This window comes from Ailuropoda melanoleuca, chromosome 2 (genome assembly GCF_002007445.2).
Source record: "Ailuropoda melanoleuca isolate Jingjing chromosome 2, ASM200744v2, whole genome shotgun sequence".
Classification (NCBI taxonomy): Eukaryota; Metazoa; Chordata; class Mammalia; order Carnivora; family Ursidae; genus Ailuropoda; species Ailuropoda melanoleuca.
Window position 1 is genome coordinate 6,685,534 of NC_048219.1, and position 13,510 is coordinate 6,699,043.

Consider the following 13,510-nt stretch of genomic DNA (forward strand, 5'->3'; position numbering starts at 1 on the left):
TTGGCTCCCTTCCAAGCCACTCGGTTGTAGGACTGATTACCTTTTATCCTCTTTCTTCAGGCCCAGGAGCAAGAGTGAGGAATGTGCCATTCAGCAACCCCCGAGGGCAGAAAGGCGTAAGATGAAGCTCGACTGGGGGGGTGGGGGGGATGAGAGAGGGGCATTGGGGCCCCAGCCTGAAAAGTCTCCCAATTCAAGAGATCTAAGGAAGTCTTGGTGAGGCTCTTAGGAGACTGTGTCGGGCTCTGAGAGGCAATAGGTAAGTGTTAGAGGTGTCCCAGAAGCAAGATGAGGGAGCATTTTCCTTGGAAGTGGTGTGGGAGGTGCGTCAGGGTAACTAATGGCAACTGGGCGGGGTGAGCCCTCTGGGCAGAGGCTCTTCGACAGGGAAAAACTACGACTCCCAGGATGCCCCGGGGTTTACCCTGGCTTTCCCGCCTGCCCACTGGCTGCCGGTCCGGCGAGCGCAGGAGCGGATTGGTCGCGGCGGTGCGGGGCTCCCCCACTAGCAGGTTAGTAGGCACCGCCGGCAGCAGACGTTGACCGGGCGCGCGGGGCGGGGGAGGGGCCCGGCTAGCCATTCTGGAAACCGCCGGACGCTGTCTCCGTAGCGTAGCCGCCGGCTGTGAGGCGCGGGGCGGGGGCGGAGACTGCGTGGCGCAGGCGCGGTGCTGGGCTTCTCCTGGGTCCCCAGACAGCTGGAGGAGATAAACAGAGGAGGAGGAGGGAGGGGAGTGCGTGTGTGAGAGCGCGCGAGGGAGTGTGAGTGTGTGTGAGCGCGGGTGTGAGGCGGTGCGCAGGGGCGGGCGGAGGCGCTGTCCGGCCCCGGCCAGACGCCGGGCGGGGAGCATGGGAAGGGGCTAGAGCTGCCCGGGCCCCCCAGCCCCCTCCCCGGGATCCGCGCCCCCCCTTCCCGGGAGAGGGGCCGGGCCCCCCGGACGGACATGGGCTCCTGAAGTTGCGCCGCCGCTGGTCCTGGAAAGAGGCCTGACAGGTACTGGTAGCCACCGCCCCCTGCCCTCGCCGGGCGACGAAGCGAGAACCGGCTCCCGCAGTCCGGCACACGGGCCGCCCGCTCTGGGCCGGCCGCAACCCTGCCGGCCCGGGGGGCCTGAGGCCGCCAGCCTCGGGGCCCGGGGGTGTCCCGAGAGGGGGCAGGCCTCGCTGGGGCGAAGGGCAGAGTGGGCCGGGGGCGGGGTGGGGATGGAGGGCTGGCCGGGACGTGGGTGGTGGGGGAGGCTCTGGGAGTCCAGGGAGGCTCTGCCAAGGGAAAGGTGGAAGTCGTCCCATCACGGGACTTTTTTGCGGAGTTTTTGTTTGACATCTGATCTGGCGCTGGTCTCAGGAAGAAGGGGGCAGGTGGAAATGCTGGGAGGGCTACGTTGACCTGACCTGCTCTCTTAGTTTCCTGCTCTCGCTCTGTCTCGCTCGCTCGCGCTCTCGCGCTCTCTCCCTCTCTCTTGCTCGCTCTCCCGCTCTCTTTCTCTGTGAGAGTGTGTGTGTGTCCGTCCCCGTCCGTGGCCAGGCTTCTTGCAGCCGCAGATGCCTTCAGTGGCCCGTCCTGGCACCAAGCTGAACTCTGCCAAGGTGTTTCCACCAGGCGACTGTAACGCCCTTACAGAGGGCCTTTACTTGGGAACGGGCTATTCAGTACCCACTTCAAAGGGAAATAGGAAGTGTAGAATAGAAGAGAGACTGTGAACCAGCAGGATCCAATTCTTGTCCCTGAAAGCTGCAGTGGGACGCCCCTTGCCAGCCAGATTGAATTTGCTTAGTGACCTCTGACTCTCCTCTGTAGGTGTACCACCAGGGTCTCTAGAAAAGACGTATCAGGACTTATGACTAAAGTCTAACTGCCTGATTTGACTGTTTTCCTCAAAGTCCCTTTCTTCTGTGACTTTTATTCAACTTCCTGAGGTAGTGGTAGAGCAACTTCGAAGTTTTCCTCCAAGTTTATGAGTTTAGAAACCTGCTAGGGTGTCTGTAGCTTCCCCATTCTTCCCAAGGATGGGGTAGATGATCAGGGTAAAGTGGCAGTTAAGTGTTCCCTTTTAACAGAGCCTGAAACAGTTTTGAGAAGAAACTATTCAGAGGACACCTCGGACTCAGAGACTTTATGAAATCTCTGCCTAGGGCACAGGTATGCCCAGTGGTCTGAACGAAGCTTTTCTGTACCTTACCGTCCCTCCTGAGTGGCTAGTGTCTTCACAAGTGAAGGAACTACTTAAGCTATTTCTGGATTGAATTGAATCTTGTCTGCTGAGCATAATAACTGAATCCTCTAGCACAGACCAGGGAGTAACTAGAAAGGCTCGATTGGGCTGACCCTTGAGGCTTAACAATGGATCTTCATTGCAGGTTGCTGTGTTTCATTGGCAGATGGAAAAACCTTTTCTGCCATAGTTTGTGATCCTGCTGCTTTAATACTGGGATATTTTGACCCATTTGGGGGCACTTACGTTCAGGCCGCCTGTCAATTTGTAGAAGAGGTGCTTTGGATCAACTCTGAAGAATAATAGAACAACAATCCATATTTCTGCCTCAGACTCCTTGCCTTGGAGTTACTGAAAGAAAGAGAATATACGTAATGATTATGGTGATGGTATTAACATTGGTGATTTGCCACTTGGGAATTTTAGGGTTGTCATGCAGCTGACAAATTTTCTAGCTGGAAGAAACTCAGTAGTGACTCATGGGACATCATATTAGGGTTTTTTCACACACCTAGACTTCAGGACCTGGAAGGATACAACTGAAGATCTTAAACCTCTCTGCTAAACATCCTTGGACTTGGAGAGGCCAACTGGTGCAAAGACCCAGAACTATGACTTCAATAATTTTTAAATTGTTTTCTAATTATTTTCTTCTCTCCTTTTTGAATTAGGGAATGTGACCCACAGGTGCAGTCCTGGGTCTCAAAGAGGGAATGAATCATAAACAACATGTAATATGGTGATACTTACCTTTCTTTTGGGTCACTGATTGAATGATCCTAATTCTTTCTTTCATCCTTACCTTTCTGGATTCCACTGCATCTTTGGGCTGCAGTTGCAGAGGGACTCACGTAACTCCTTGGCTTCAAAAACACAAGCCCTGGCAGTTTCCATCAGAAACCAATCCCTTGGTATTTAATCATGGCTAACTTTGAGAGATATTTACTAATTAGAATACATTCTAAAAAGTGACTGACATTTGCTGAGGGCCTGGTATATGTTGGGCTGTGTGCTAGGTAGTGTTTTACTTTATATAATTTAGCCCTCATAACTGCCCTGTGAGGCAAAAATTGTTTTCCCTATTATACATATGAAGATACGAGTACAGAGAGGTTAAATAACTTGCTTAAGGTCACACAGCAAATATGGGAAAGGTTTAGAATTCAAACCAGGGCCTGTCTCCTTTGGGGCTGTCTCCATGGGACACATGAAGAGCTGAAAGGACCAAAGCTAAGAGCCTGGGGGAACATGATACCTGCCTTCAAGTACTTGAAGAACTGCCATGTAGAAGGGGAACTGGGCTTTCTCTGTGTGGTTCTGGAAAGCAGCACTAGGATCAAGGGACAGAAATTCCAAGAGGGGAGACGTTGGTTTGGTAGAGAATTTGGCTTTCTAAAAGCGAAGTGGGCCACCTTGTGAGGGAATGATTTACTCATCATTGTAGGTGTTCAGGCAGAGGCTTGGCTACTTCTTATCAAGGATTTGGTAGAGGAGTTCATACTTAAAATAGGCAATTGGACTAAGTAGTCTTTCAGTATTTTAAATTCTGTTATTATATGGAAATAATATCAAACTCCTGTTATATTGACTGTTAAAAAAACTAACCCATATTGCATATTTACTGTGTGCCGGGCACTTGTTAGACACTTTTCCTACAATATTTCATTTAATCCTTAGATCCCCTATGAGGTAGGAATTATCATTATCCCCACTTCATCCTTTTTTATTTATGTATTTGTCAGAGAGAAAGAGGGCACAAGTAGGGGGAGCAGTAGGCTTCCTGCTGAGCAAGGAGCCTAATGCGGAACTCGATTCCAGGACCCTGGGATCACAACCTGAGCCGAAGGCAGACACTTAACCAACTGAGTCACCCAGGCGTCCCTCATTATCCCCACTTTACAAATGAGGAAACTGAGGCTCCAGAAAGTTAAAAAACTAACCTGTAGTTTACACAGCTAGTAGTAGGTCTGATATTTGAAGCTTTGTCTGTACCTTCTTAGCTGTATAACATAGGGTAAATCATGTGTCCTCTCTGAGCTATAGTTTCCTCATACGTGAAATGAGATTTATGACAGTACCTTCCTTATAGTGGGTTTATGAGTACTACGATACGCACTTTTCACTGGACCTCACTGATTGCCCTTGAGAGCCTGGTTTTGGGGTAAAAGGGTACCACTTTGTTTCTTTAGGGTGAATTCAGGCTTGACACACCCTGAGAATTCTGGGGTTCACTCTTTGTACTATTTGTAATAGCTGTCGACTCCTTGAAGGGCTTTGTGGCATTAGTGACTAATAGCTTAACAACTTAAGGCCGAAATAATAGGAGGGTTCAGCCAATAGGTTGGAGTATAGGAGGCAGTGTCAGAAGCCTTGTGGGAAAAAAGTCCTCACCCTACTATAAAGTCAGATTCAGGGATCACTGTTTGCATTTTTATATTTAATGTCTTGTTTTAGAATGAACAAAGTCACAATTGCTAGAGCTGAATGCCAGGAATAATAACCCTTAATCCTCCCTGTACCATCTGGGGAGGTATTAACCCCATTTTCTTGGGGAATGGGGCAGAGCAGGATCAGGCGTCACCCAGGTAGCTCTTGGGACGGTGGCAAAATTTTATCCTTGTTCATAACCCCCAGATTCTATTTCCAGAAAGCACAAAACCGCTTCTCCATGTACCTTTGGAGAGCCTTTCTTGGAATGGGAGTCAGGCATTTCTGGTCTTGGAGTTTCATCAGTTGAGACCTGAGTATTTGGGTGCCAGTGGCTTACCTGGTTCATTCTTGAGTCAGACATCTGGATGTAACACAGCTGCAGTTGAGTTGGAAAGGAAGCATTTCCACGCTGATTGGCTTAGTTTTCCTTAACCTCTCTGCTAGGAGGAAAGTAGAGGGTGAAACTTCAAAGGCTTCCCTGTGAGGTACTTTGAATTGTGGCAGAATTTGGAAAGATGCAAGATAAAGGCAAAATCCAAGACTGCAGATCCTCATAAATACAGTGGGAGAGGACAGCATTATCAAAGTACACTCCCTTTCCTCTTACTGTTCCCTTTCACTACCTTAAGGTAATTGTGGCCCTAGGAGAAAGCAGATAAATTAGCTGTAATCACTGAAAAGCAGTGTACTGCAAGAAAAATTTTTCACAAAGCACGAATGTCAATACAGAACCCATTCATGTAGAGAAGCCATCAAGTGAGTTTTCATCTGGAGTTTCCCACAAAGTGCATTTCTTAGGATAGACTTCCACAGAGAAAACTTTAGTCAATGCCATATGGAATCATTTGAGCCAGGAGCCTCAAAGATGGCAAAGAACTTTTCCAAAGATGCATTGTTGATGGGCCTATCCTACCAGCCAAACCTTTCCCAGATGCTGTCCTTGTGCCAGCTTAGTCCATGACCCTGAAATACACTTGGGCAATTTTATGTTTGAGACTGGCAGAGTCAAGGTGATTTTGATTCCTTAGCTTAACCCTGAGGAATGCTAAGAGCTTCTGTTAGGTAAGACTGCTTGCACATGATCTGATTAAAGATAGTAACTATTTTTTAGTGGCCAGTGACCTGGGTCTTAGAAATAAACTAGTTTGACTCTCCATTTAATAACTGCAACTTTAAGCAAATTAAATTCTCTGTACCTCAGATCCTTCATCTGTAGAGTGAGGATAATAATAGTACCTGCCTCATAGGTTTATGAGGAATCTGCCAGATAACACTTACGAAATGCTTTGAATGTTCGCTGCATATTTTTTTTACCAGGCTTGGTATCAGGCATTTTACATGTGTGGCTCTTCACTTTGTGAAAGTAGGCATTATTGTCCTTGTTTTGCAGATAAGGAAGCTGAGGTTTAGAAATGCAGTCACACAGAAATAGGTGGCAGAACTGGGGTTTGAACCTTAGGTCTGTCAGACTCCAGCGCCCAGCTCTTTATTATGCTACTCCCAGTGACCTTTATGCTTCGAAAGTACATTTTTTTCTCTTCTATAGGATTGCTTCAGTAGGCAAACCACTGCAAAGAGAGTGAAAGGAAACTTGCATACATCTTTTGCATAATTCAGAATGTTGAAAGAGGGCCAGTGGTCACTCGAGCTGGGGGCATCTCTCTGCAGTGAGAAGCAGCATGTTCAGAGGAAAAAGAATACAGATGACTGGGGTTCCACCTCCACTCTGCTTCTCCTAGCAGTGTGTCCTGAGAATCATGGGATAGCAGCATTGGAAGAGGTTTTGTAGCTTGTCTCAAAGTCTACCTCTCATTTTACATCTGGGGAAATAGTCCGAGAGAGTGAAATGCCTCACACAAGGTCTTTCAGCCAGTTAGAGGCAGAACCTCGTCTGGAATACAAGACCCTTGATCCTGGTCCAGTCCTTATTTCTCAGTACCACCTAGTACGGTGCTTCAGTTCTCCCTTGTTAAAAGGGGTGATGATAGCTTTCTAGCTTCCTCATGGGATTGTTGTGAAGTTCAAGGTAAAAGCATGAATGAAAGCACTCTGATAGGTGTAAAGCACTGTATATACGCAAGATAGTCATGCTGTCATTCGTTCAGCAAGTACTTCTTGGCACCTGCTAAGCCCACATCACTCCTTGGAGACCTAAGAGGATCAGTAGATGAATCAGATGAAGAGCTGGCCCTCAGGATGCTTTTCGTCTTTTAAAGAAGAGAAGCCACAAAAATAATTCTAGTTCAAGGCAGGAGACAGGCAAAGGAAAGGGTGAGAACTAAATTTTCATAAGTTCTGATTTTGAGGCAGAGAAAGGAAGAAAAGGGTTTGAGGACTTTTCTTCTTTAAAATTGGATATAATTCATATGCCATAAGGTTTACCCTTTTAATGTATACAATTCTGCCCTTTTTAATATATCCACAAAGTTGTGCAGCCATCACCACTAATTCCAGAATATTTTCATCATGCCCCAAAGAAACCCATACCCTTTAGCTATCACCACCACCCTAATCACTCCCATCTTCTTCCTCAGTTGCAAGCAACCATTCATCTACTTCCTGTTTCTGTAGCTTTTGCTATTCTTGACGTTTCATATAAATGGATTCATGTAATCTGTGGCCTTTTTTGTGACTGACTTCTTTCAAATAACAATATTTTCAAGTTTCATCCCTGTTGTAGCATGAATCAGTGTTTCATTCCTTTTTATAGCTGATTAATGTTCCATTATATGGATATATCACATTTTACTTACCCATTTATGGACATTTATCCATTGGTGGATATTTGGGTTGTTTCTACTTTGGGGCTATGAACATTCATTTATGAGTTTTTGTGTAGACTTATGTTTTCATTTTTCTTGGGTTATACCTAGGAGTGGAATTTCTGGGTCATATGGTAACTCTGTGTTTAACTTTTTGAGAGGAGACCCTTCCTTCCTTCCTTCTTCCTTCCTTCCTTAAGAAGGGGAGAGAGGGGCGGGGAGGGACAGAAGAAGAGAGAGAATCTTAAGCAGGCTCCATGCTCAGTGTGGAACCCAACATGGGGCTTGATTTCACGACCCCGAGATCATGACCTGAGCTGAAATCAAGAGTCAGACACTTAACTGACCGAGTTACCCAGGCTGCCCGAAAGGAGGCTTTTCTTAAACAGTTTTTTTCTTACTGCAAATAATATTGTCACTCATGCTTAATAAGAATTTACAGTGTGCCAGTTATCCCATGTAATTCTCACAACAACTCTGAGGTAGGTGCTATTATTATCTCCATGTAACAGATGAAAAATAGCCAGTATTTCTTGAGCACTTACCACATGCCAGGTATTGTGCTAAAGTGTTTTATAATGCAGTATCTCATTAATGTTCCCAATAACCCTATGAGGTAGAAATTATTACTTATACCTACATGGCAGGTAAAAAAACAAACAAACAAACAAACAAAAAAACAAAAAGAACAACAAAAAGAACAAAACCCAGGAACTTAAAGGTAAATAATTCTACCCAAGATCACACAACCTAGTGTATAGTAGAACCAGATTCAGACTCAGGTTTCTTTCAGTTCAAAGCAGGTTCCTAATGGCTATTTCTGTATTATTGTACAAACAATAAATGTTGACAATAGAATACTTGGAAAGTACAGAGGAACAGAAAAAAAATGTATGTATCACCTGTTGTCTTACCAGAGAGAAGACCACTGACACATTTTTGATGCATATCCTTTTTTTTTTAATTTTATTTATTTGAGAGAGAGTACAAGCAGGGTGAGGGGCCGAGGGAGAGGGAGAAGCAGACTCCCCAGTGAGCAGGGAGCCAGACACAGGACTTGATCCCAGGACACTGGAATCATGACCTGAGCTAAAGGCAGCTGCTTAACCAACTGAGCCACCCAGGCATCCCCCGATGCATATCCTTCTTGTTATAACATTGTACATATGTACACTTTTCGGTTTGTCTTCTTTTTTTTTCCTCCAAGGCTAAGATGGCCATAGATATATCTTAAACTTGACTTTTTTAACTATATATGATAAATGGTTTTCTATTTCATTAATCACTCTTCCATGTTTTGAATGACTTTGTAATAGGAAAAAAAGATTTTTATTTTTAAAGATTTTATTTATTTGCCAGAGAGAGAGAGAGAGAGCAAGCACAAGCAGGGGGAGTGGCAGGCAGAGGTTCCCCACTGAGCCCAGGACCCTGGGATCATGACCTGAGCAGGTGCTTAACCAACTGAGCCACTGAAGCATCCCGGAAAGAAAGATTTTTAAGTGGACTTTATTAGGGGGCACCTAAGTGGTACGGTTGGTTAAGCATCTGAGTCTTGGTTTTGGCTCAAGTCATGACTCAGGGTCATGAGATCAAGTCCCACATCAGGCTCCATGCTCAGTGAGGAGTCTGCTTGAGAGTCTCTCTTCCTCTGCCCTTCCTGCTCATGTACTCTCTCTCTAAAATAAATCTTTTTTTTTTTTAAAAAGGACTTTATTAGAATTCCAAATAATATGCAAAGTAAACAGAATATTGAACCCCCATATATCTGTCATCATATTTCAATAACTCAGCAGCATTCTGCTATTCTTATTTTATCTATACCTCCCCTGCTTTCCACCTCCATTCTATTTTTTAAGTAAAATTTATAAACCTTAAAATTCACTAATCCTGATTATGCGGTTTTGACAAATGGATATACTCATGTAACCCATACCCTCAATACCCATGTGACCATAATCCCATCACTATATAGAACCTTTCTGTCACTCTAGAAAGTTCTCCGGTGTCTTTTCCTTGTCAATCTCCATGCACCCAGGCCACACTTTTTTTCAAGTTATTTTTGCCTATTCTAGAACTTTGTATAGAGTTGACAATTGAACAATGTGGGGGTTAGGGGCAACAACCCAGTCAGAAATTCACATATAACTTTTGACTCCCCAAAAGCTTAGCTACTAATAGCCTACTGTTGACCAGAAGCCTTACTGATAACAATTGACACATATTTTAAGTATTATAAACTGTATTCTTAAAGTAAGCTAGAGAAAAGAAAATTTTATTAAGAAAATCATAAGGAAGATAAAATACATTTACAGTACTATACTGTATTTACTGAAAAGAATCCATGTATAAGTGGACCCCCATAGTTCAAACTTGTGTTGTTCAAGAGTCAACTGTAAATGGAATCATACAGTATGTACTTTTTTTTAAAAGATTATTTATTTATTAGAGAAAGAGCATGAGCTGGGGGAGGAGCAGAGGTAGAGGAACAAGCAGACTCCACACTGAGCACAGAGCCCGACATGGGGCTCAGTCTCATAACCCTGAGATCACAACCTGAGCCAAAATCAAGAAAGAGTCAGACACTTAACCAACTGAGCCACCCAGGTGCCCCCAGTATGTATTTTTTTTTATGTTTGGCTTCTTTTGCTCAGAATCTGTGAGATTTATCCATATTGTTACCTGTATCAGTAGTTCCTTTTTAAAAATGCAATAACTCCATTGGGATATTATTCACATACTGTGCAATTCACCCATTTAAAGTATACAAATTCAGTGGTTTTTAATACTCTCAGAGATACGTGCAACAATCACCAATTTTCGGACATCCTCATCACCTCAAAAAGAAATATCAAACCACAGTGAAATATCACTTCATACCCACTAGGATAGCTATAAATAATTTTTTTTAAAAAAGGAAGTATTGGTAAGGATGTGGAGAAATTATCTTATACATTGCTGGTTTACTACAAACAGTTTGGTGATACCTCGAAAAGTTAAACATAGAATTACCATATGACTCAGCAATTCCACTCCAAGGTATATACACAAAAGAATTGAAAACAGGTAGTGAAACAGATACTTGTATGTAAATGTTCATAGCAGTACTATTCACAACAGCCAACAGATGAATGAATAAACACTGTGTGATACAGCAGTGCAATGGAGTAGTATTCGGCTATAGAAAGGAACCAAGCACTAATTCATGCTACATGGATGGACCTCAAAATATTGTGCTAAGTGAAAGAAGCTAGTCACAAAAGGCCAAATGTTATAGGATTTTATTTATATGAAAAATCTAGAATAGGTAAATTCATAGATACAGAAAGTTAATTGGTGGTTGCCAGATGCTGGGGGGAGGAAGGAAGAGGGACTGACTACTTAATGAGATTTTCTTTTGGTGCAATGGAAGTGTTTTGGGACTACCTAAAGGTGATGGTTGCATAACATTGTGAGTATACTAAATACCACTGAATTGTACACTTTAAAATGGTTAATTTTATGTAAGTTTCACTTCAATTTTTTTTTAAAAAAGCAAACACATATCCTTTAGCTGTCACTAGTCTATAGCCCATCCCTCCAGCCAGCCCCAAGGAACTACAAATCTATTTCTGTAGATTTGCCTGTTCTGGGCATTGCATGTAAATGGAATTATAGGCATCCCTCCATTCTTGAGAGTTCACATTATGCGCATACTTCACTTTTACGAAAGACCTACATTAGTACCTGTTTTCACTAACCAAAGGATATCTGAAGAGGATTTTTGCTTTTATGAAAAGCATGAAAATCAGAAATAGTGTTCAGCATTTGTTTTGCAGTGAGCCCATTATAGAAGCAGTGCACACCCTGAGCAGTGAGGATGGCACCTCCCAGCTTCTCCCCTGGGAACTACACTCAGCGTCAAGCCACTATAGCTTTGAACTGTGTCTGCGAGCCTCTGTTTTATCTCAGTTTATTTTGTTCATCCGTTAGCAAGATGGTATCAGAAAAGCCTAAGAGAGGTTATTTTTTGGGTCTGGGAAAGCTCAAAAAAATTTCCGTATAAACTAATGGTAATTGCTTCTTCACTTTACGTCATTACAGCGTAGGATAGGTTTCATAGGAATGCTTTACTTTTGGATAGCAGGAGAAACCTGTATACGACATGTGGCCATCTTTTACTTAGCATAATGTTCTTCAAGGTTCATATTGTAACACGGATCAGCAATTCACTGCTTCTTATGGCCAGATAACATTTCATTGTGTAGATATATCACATTTTGTTAGTCCATTCATCAGTTGATGGGCCTTTGGGTTTCTGCCTTTTAGCTATTACGAATAATCCTGTGTAACCCTTCTTGTATACACCATCTTAGGGAGTTACTTTGTTTTTAACAAAGTCACCTTTTTCCTCCCAATCTTGCAATTCTAAGCCAGCAGAAGTGAGAAAATCATCCCACTCTCTGTGCCCCACCATCCTACAATGGAATCACCAATGTCAGCTTTGTTGCTCTGGTAGGGAAGGAAGTAAGGGAGAAATGTTGTAACCATGCCACTGAGCATAGATCAGGAGCTTTCAAGTCTTACTAGAGTTCAGATTTGGCTAATAACATCTGTTTGAGCACCTACTGTAATCCAGGTACTATTTTGTACCTTCATATATATTTTATCATTTACTCCTCACAACAACCAGTTGAAGTAGATGAGCATATTACACATGAGGAAATTGAAACTCAGAAAGGTCGAGTAACTTGCCTAAGTAGGTACTAATTGGTACAACGAGGGGGCTGGACTTCAGGCCCAAGTGCCTATTTTAAGTCTCCTTGCCTTTCTGCCACATTAACCAGAGCCCAAACAAGGACTATGACACACCTGAAATGGGTGGTTCCTCATGTTTATTTAGATATTACCATTCAATCCTTGGTTCCAGGTGAGTAATCTTTGCCAGGTGTACTTTGTTCTAAGGCTTGTTAACCTCAGGCTGTTATATGACTGGTACCCTTTGCATTATGAAGTAGATTAATTCCTCCAAATTGAGCTGTTAATTGAATTTTCTTATTAGCTTCTTTTGTAAGACAGAGATCTGCCTATGGAAGAAAGTTTCCCAATAGCCTGGGTTAAAAGTTTGTGGAAGGGATAGGGTTAAGTGACGACATGCTAGGCATTTTAGGCTCTAGGAGTAGAATACCTTTTGGGAGGAGTATCCTATGCATGGCAGCTCATATTTTCTTTCTTTTTTTTTTAAGATTTTTTTTTTTTTATTCAATAGAGAGGCAGCGAGAGAGGGAACACAAGCAGGGGAGTGGGAGAGGGAGAAGCAGGCTTCCCACTGAGCAGGGAGCCCGATGTGGGGGCTTGATCCGAATGCTGGGATCATGACCTGAGCTGAAGGCAGATGCTTAATGACTGAGCCACCCAGGTGCCCTCGTATTTTCTTTATGACATTATGTCATATGTTTTCCTCTGTGCCTTAGGCATTTTTATATTTTTCATATTCCCAAGTCCCAGAAACTGGCTTCCTTCTTCCTCCTTTTGTTGAGTGTCAAGTACAGTGGGCCTGCATTATCCTCAATGACAGCAGATGCCATTCCTAAACCTTTGTACTTTTAGCTAGAGAGATTTTTTTATTGAGCTTTCATGTTCTGCAAATTAGCCCTCAATGTCATTAGACCTTAAAGTGAGAACATAAGGGTGTACTCAGTTCACTGTGCTATCCTTAGAATGAAGAATACACATTAAAAGTTGCTTGTGGTCTGTTACAGTCCTAGTTTTTTGCTAGTGATTTCCATGTCTCCTTTCTTGCTCTCCTGCCATATGTTTAGTTTGTTTCCCCCACTGTCATTTTTGTGCTTTCTTCTAAGATGTATGAATAAATGAGTATAAGATTTAATTTATTATTCTTGTTGTTCCTTCTGAATTTACTGTCCTAGCTGTTCATTTTGGTCATTCAAATTAGCCTTTTTTCAGTCCGTCTATGGTGTTATGGTCACAGTAGCCTTGATGCCATTGATATTCAATTCATGACAACTATATTGTGTGCACTTGAAGAGAAGGGTCTGTGTTTGGCTTGTTCTTTGCTGTATTTTCAAAGTCTAGTGTGGTGCTGGCATAATAGGCATTGAAAATGTT

The 13,510-nt window shown here is 43.3% G+C and overlaps 1 protein-coding gene across 5 annotated transcripts in view; it reads left to right on the plus strand.

Annotated features, from left to right (window-relative positions):
* Positions 1-677: 677 nt before the first annotated feature.
* WDTC1 (WD and tetratricopeptide repeats 1) overlaps positions 678-13,510 on the plus strand; it is a 68,088-nt gene continuing 55,255 nt past the window's right edge. For 3 of the 5 annotated variants that reach the window (XM_011228948.3, XM_034647444.1, XM_019803039.2), the window contains exon 1: positions 679-994. The gene's annotated coding sequence lies outside the window, so the exon portion shown is untranslated. Of the gene's footprint in view, positions 995-13,510 lie in introns of all 5 variants that reach the window. The other 2 variants (XM_019803032.2, XM_011228951.3) reach the window with 1 other exon arrangement.